General features: G+C 40.1%; 1 long non-coding RNA gene across 1 annotated transcript; it reads right to left on the bottom strand.

Moving 5' to 3' along the window:
* Window positions 1-163: 163 nt before the first annotated feature.
* On the bottom strand, window positions 164-1,087 carry LOC138634652 (uncharacterized). The gene is made up of 4 exons (XR_011312008.1): window positions 659-1,087; window positions 433-497; window positions 264-328; window positions 164-222 (listed from the first exon to the last, which is right to left on the bottom strand). It is a non-coding gene; the product is annotated as an uncharacterized lncRNA (long non-coding RNA).
* Between the last annotated feature and the right edge of the window lie 5,099 nt (window positions 1,088-6,186).

Below are 6,186 nucleotides of genomic sequence, written 5' to 3'. Positions count from 1 at the left end.
TTTTTTTTCATATTTCAGACATGTTACAGTATGACTTTTTTCATATTTTAGACGACATATGACTTTTTTTTTTTTCATATTTCATACATGTTCGGATGGTGTGCTATAGTATGACTTTTTTTTTTTTTTTCATATTTCAGACATGTTACAGTATGACTTTTTTCATATTTTAGACGACATATGACTTTTTTGTCATATTTCGGATGGTGTGCTATAGTATGACTTTTTTTTTTTTTCATATTTCAGACATGTTACAGTATGACTTTTTTCATATTTTAGACGACATATGACTTTTTTGTCATATTTCGGATGGTGTGCTATAGTATGACTTTTTTTTTTCATATTTCAGACATGTTACAGTATGACTTTTTTTTATATTTTAGACGACATATGACTTTTTTTTTTCATATTTCAGACATGTTACAGTATGACTTTTTTCATATTTTAGACGACATATGACTTTTTTGTCATATTTCGGATGGTGTGCTATAGTATGACTTTTTTTTTTTTCATATTTCAGACATGTTACAGTATGACTTTTTTCATATTTTAGACGACATATGACTTTTTTTTTTCATATTTCGGACATATGACTTTTTTCATATTTTAGACGACATATGACTTTTTTTTTCATATTTCAGACATGTTACAGTATGACTTTTTTCATATTTTAGACGACATATGACTTTTTTGTCATATTTCGGATGGTGTGCTATAGTATGACTTTTTTTTTCTTCCATATTTTAGACGACATGTGACTTTTGTGTCATATTTCGGACGACACTCGTTTTGAGTAAACCACCTGGATCAGCAGGTATGTGCCTCTGTGGCGCAATGGATAGCACATTGGGCCTAAACACCAAATAAGTGATTCAAAGGTTGTGGGTTTGAGTCCCACCAGAGTCGATGTTTAGTTATAATCTTAGGTTCAATAGATCTCAGAAAGTCTACGGTGACGACGCAACGAGCCGGTCGAGGTGTTCTTAGTGACATTCACGTTTCAAGAGGGGCGGAGCTTCACTGTTCAAGACCCAAGAAGGCGGGGCAGGGCAGGAAACACCAGGTGGTTTTTCTTTGAGACTGGCTGGGTTACATGCTATAACATGACTTTCTTTTTTCATATTTTAGACGACATGCGTAGTATGACTTTTTTTTTTTTAACTTATTTCGGACGACATGCTATAGCAATGAATTTTATTTAGTATGCTGGCTCCCCGACGTGCAGCATGCGAGGGCCGCATATCACAACTCGCAGTTTTAATTGTTGTTTATTTTGGCTTCAGCGGAGCTTCTATTTAGATACTTTAATGCGGAGAAATTACAGCAATTTTACAAAATTGCAAATTCATGCAAATATTGAAAAAAACAACAACAACAACCTGGCTTACGTTAATTAATGTGATCGCATGATCTGGAACATGTGGAAGAATTGTCTTTTAATTTAAGTGTTTTTAGTCGGGAATGATAAGACTCTTACCAGAGCAGTAACTTCTGAAGGGCGTGATTAATTTAAATTATGGATGTTTTATTTCTCCGAAATGTATTTATTTTGGCTGTTGTATTAATACTTCGCACGTTTATTTAAAAGTGGGCCCTCAGTTTTAAGATTCTGCCTAAAAACAGACAGATCATATTAAACTTTTAACAACAAATACAGACCAGCAGCTTTATCTAAATAGAAATAAACAATTTCAATAACAAACGCAATAATTGTTCAAGAAAACGGCAACTTTTATTTAAGAGTACACAGAACTTTAAATGCAGCTGATTCCTTTAAGTCTAACGATTGACAAAACAGGAAGTCGCCTTCACAACTCAAGAAGAAGAGTAATCGTCAACACAAAGGTGGATCCATGCTGCGCGCGCACACACACACACACACACACACACACACACACACACACACACACACACACACACACACATGCACTCGCGCGGTGCCTTACCAGTCTCGGGGATCCCGGAGCCGAGCAGGGCTTCCTTATATTTGCGTAGGCTCTCGTCGTCCTTGTCCAGGTCGTGGATCTCTTTCACCGACTTCTGGGCGGGCGCCTTGTAGTCCACCGCCTCCGGCTCCTCGTTTTCGGCGGCGATGGCGGCGAGCTGCTCCGGAGTCACCTCATCCTCAGCCATGTCTGCGGAGGAAGAGCGAGGGGGGGGGGGGGGAGAGAAAAGGGGGCTCGATGTGATGAAAGGAGGGTTGCAAATCAGCAGAGACGAGGAGCGCCCGCCGCTCGGAGCCTCCGCTGATCGCACGGCATCGTTTCCCTTTCACACCGATGACCCCACCCCGCCGCGTGGCATCATCGAACCGCTGTTCTCTGAAACTGCATCGCCGCCACCGTCACGCGTCACGTTGAAATGAAGCTCCACGTTTATTTAAAGAAGACCCGTGTTTGAGCCCCGGAGGAGATGTTTTAAAGAAGCCATTAACATTCATTCATGCATATTCCATGAAACGAAGCCTGCGACGCAGATTTAAAAAGCCATCTATATTCTTTTTTTTTTTTTATATATATATATATATTTTCAGCCTGGAAAATTCATTGTTGACATTAGTAACAAGAACAAGATTTGTTCTCAAAGCTCCAGACAAAAGAAGTGCACACGTTTCGTGAAAAAAAAAAGGATCAGGTTAAAGGTTAAAGTGATGTGAAGTCGGCCGGTTTAAGTTTCATTTTTAACACTGAATAACTGCGTGTTGTTTTTAGGTGATTTGGTTAACGTTGGAAAAATTCAGCCTCCGCTGAAACGCAGCGAGTAACAAAAGCAGGAAGAGCCGTGTTTATGTTCGAAAGTCTCGAAGACTCGCAACAGGCCCTGAATCCAGGATTTAAGACTCCGCCGCAGTTATCATCTGTGTCCGCTGCTTTAAATTACATTTCCTGCATCTTCAATCACCAAAATGTGGTTGTTTTAATACCGTAAATGATCACAGCAACATTTTGAGGTTCTGGTATTGATGTTAATTATGCATGTAAACTGTCATTTTTTAAAATTATTATTTTGCTTATATGCAGATGTTTAGGTGGATTTCCCGAGAGCAGATAACTATTCCCAGATTACAGATTAGAGCTGCAACAATTAGTAAATTGATGATTAGAAAAAGATCACAAAATATTTCAATAATCAATTTAATTTTGAGGCATTTTTTTTTTTAAATAAAGAGGGTTGAAATTATGATTTCAACCTCCTAAATGTGAATATTTTAAGGTTCCTTTCGACTTTTATGATACAAACACCAGTTGACCAGCTTTTCAACCAAGAAAATAATCAACATATTAATTGACGATGAAACTAATACTTATTAGCAACCCTATTATGGATTAATAGATATGTTATATATTTTTTTTTGTAAGTGAAACCTTCTTTGGTTTCACATTCTCAGATATAAAAGCTGCTATTTTATTGAATAAATCTTAATGTTTTGTACTGTTGATCAGACAAAATTAGGCATCTGTCAACAACACACAGGGCTTTAATGAATTAAGATTTTTCCAATTTCAATTAATTAAATAATGTAATCACAGATTTATAAGGAAAATAATTCATAAATTAGTTAGTGTGCATCATTTATACAAAAATATATATATATTTTTTTTACTGTTTTTCTCATTTTAGTGACATTTAAACGTCTTTGGGGTTCGAAGTTTACTTTACACAGCGATTTAAAATGCTTCCAGCAGCTCCTCTAAACTACAACACGGTGAACTTTAGGACACGAACATGAAGCTGCGCAACCGATCCTACATTCAAAATAACATTTCCTTTATTTTACACGCGGTGAAATATTGCATATTTGGATTCAGTTATCCTGTCGACTTCTATGGTAATAAATGTTCCTCCCTCCAGGTATGCATACCTGACCTGCCCGAACTAGCAGCCGTCAGAAGAATGTCTGGAAGACGTAAAGCAGCGAACTGAGTGAAGCGCCGCGGCCATAGACGTGCCTGAGCAGGGGGCCAAAACAAAAAAACTTGCTTAAGATTCTCCTTATATATTAATTTTTTTTCTTACTTTTTCCACCAGAAGTCTGAGAGACGAGTTCGGGTATAAAAAAAAAAAAAAAAAAGGTTGTGAGGAGTAAAATTTCAACCTCAAAAAGGTTGCACTGATTTTCTGATAAAATTTTAATGTGATGTAATGGGGGAGCAGGTTCCCTGATACCTGTGTGCTTTTTCTAATATCAATCACCCCTAATGGAAATGAGAGTGCAGCCTCAGCAGAGGACGGGTCACGTAACAAAAAAACACTGCAGGCTTTTTTTTTTTTTTTAATCGAGCATTTGTTTAATCTAAGAAAAAAAAAATACAAAAATCACTGGTGTTTTGTATCTGCGAGAGACAAAATTTAGATCATAGCTGTTTGAGATGACAGGAGGAGAGGAGATGGAGGTGGTGGTGGTGGTGATGGTGGTCTCAGACTGAAGGCATTATGTAACTGCTGGCATTAAAAGCCTGTCACTGAGGTTCCTCTTCACGTAACAGAGCCCGTGTCTGGGAAAGCGACTGCGCGAAATGTATTTACCACTTTGAAACGAGTTCACGAAGAAGTTGGACCAAAAAGTAAAAAAAATGGAGCGAGGAGGTGGAGGTGGGAGGTGGAGGGAGGGATGGGATGGGGAGGACGCCTCAGATGCTGTCAGGCAGCTAGAAAAAAACTTCAGGACGGCGCTGGTATCCGATGTGACGGACCCACCCCATGCCCGGCTGGAGGAGAGGACGAAGCAGCACAACTGAAGAAGACAGGAACTTCAGAGACAAGAGGAAGCACACGTGAAGTCTGAACCGAGCCGGTGTTCAACTCCTCTCTCGTCTGCCCGGCTTCATCTATTCTGGTACTAAACAATGACATCACACTCTCTTTTAATGGAAAATAATAATACAAAAAAATAATATATATATATATATATATATATAAAGTCATGCAGAGTTACATGAAGTAAAAGTAACAAAGAGGAAAGCTCTTTTGTTCCCTCCTCCACCCTCCCTCCACCCTCCAGTGATGAAGGTCCAGACTGAGATAAACCGCAAGATACTAATCCGTCATGATCACCAGCTTTACGTTAATGCCGACTGAATTTATGTCCACGAGCTTGTTAAGAGGTTAAAAACCACCGCGAAGATTATAAAATAATAATAATAATAATAAAAAAAAATTAAATTAAATAAAATTTTAAAAAAAAGAAGCACCGATCAGATGTCATGACTGTGGCGGCTAAAGCTAACCATCCAGCAGACTGGCAGCTCTCCAGAAAAAAACAAACAGCTAACACACACACACGCGCGCGCACACGCACGCGCACACACAGCTTCTTTTTTTTTTTTTTTTTTTGATTGACAGCACGCCGGGCAGAGCTGCAACGGTTAACTTAGCCCGGACGGTTTTGAATGGATTTCTCTCCGCAACAACGAGGCTTTCACTTTCCCTGGCGCCGACAGGGTGGGACTGAGGAAGGAGGGAGGGAAGGAGGGAGAGACACACACACACACACATACATACACGGGCGGCCGGCTGCTTCTCCGGGGAAACAATTCAGCCGAGCGAACCGGAGCCTGCGGCTAACGTTAGCACGGCCAAGTTATCATCAGTTTGACGGAGCGACATCAAAGGCGACCTGAGAAAAGGCGCGCGCCTGATACACCCCCCCCCCCTACCTCCTCTCCCCGGTGCCGCGAGCTGTCCGTGACACGGAGGCTTACCTTTACGTTAAATGCAGCAAGCAGGGGGGGAGCTCCGGTGCCGTTGCGGTAGGTGCGTCCGTCGCTCTTCGCTCTCGGGCAACTAATGGCGAACAAGGGAACGGCGCCGCCCCGCGCGCCTGTCCGCGCGACGCGTTTCCGGGAACGCGTTTCGCGCACGCGGCACGCAAGGCGACGTGCGCGCGACATCAAAGATCAGGCTTCAGTTGAATTTTTCTCCGCATTATAGCGAGAGAAAAATTGTATTTACCGTGATTGAGTACCGGACATTTCAGAGGGTAGTAAATGAATGAATAAATATTTATTATTCTGCATTTGTTCTAAATAAATAAAATAAAAATCGCTTACAATAAATGAGAAGTTTGAAGTGTTTAAACCAATAAAAGTGACCCTGAAAATAAATTGGGAGTATATGTTTTAAAATAAATCTGCTAATGCTGGCAAACTTTAGAACAAATGTTATTTACTGTGTTTTAGCATTATT

The sequence above is a fragment of the Brachyistius frenatus genome, unplaced genomic scaffold (assembly GCF_029030835.1).
Source record: "Brachyistius frenatus isolate BFR_SWC_R1_liver_20210118 unplaced genomic scaffold, ASM2903083v1 Contig_271, whole genome shotgun sequence".
In the NCBI taxonomy this organism is placed as follows: Eukaryota; Metazoa; Chordata; class Actinopteri; family Embiotocidae; genus Brachyistius; species Brachyistius frenatus.
The sequence above is the reverse complement of the archived record's forward strand: the minus strand, read 5'-3'. Positions and strand labels throughout refer to the sequence as shown.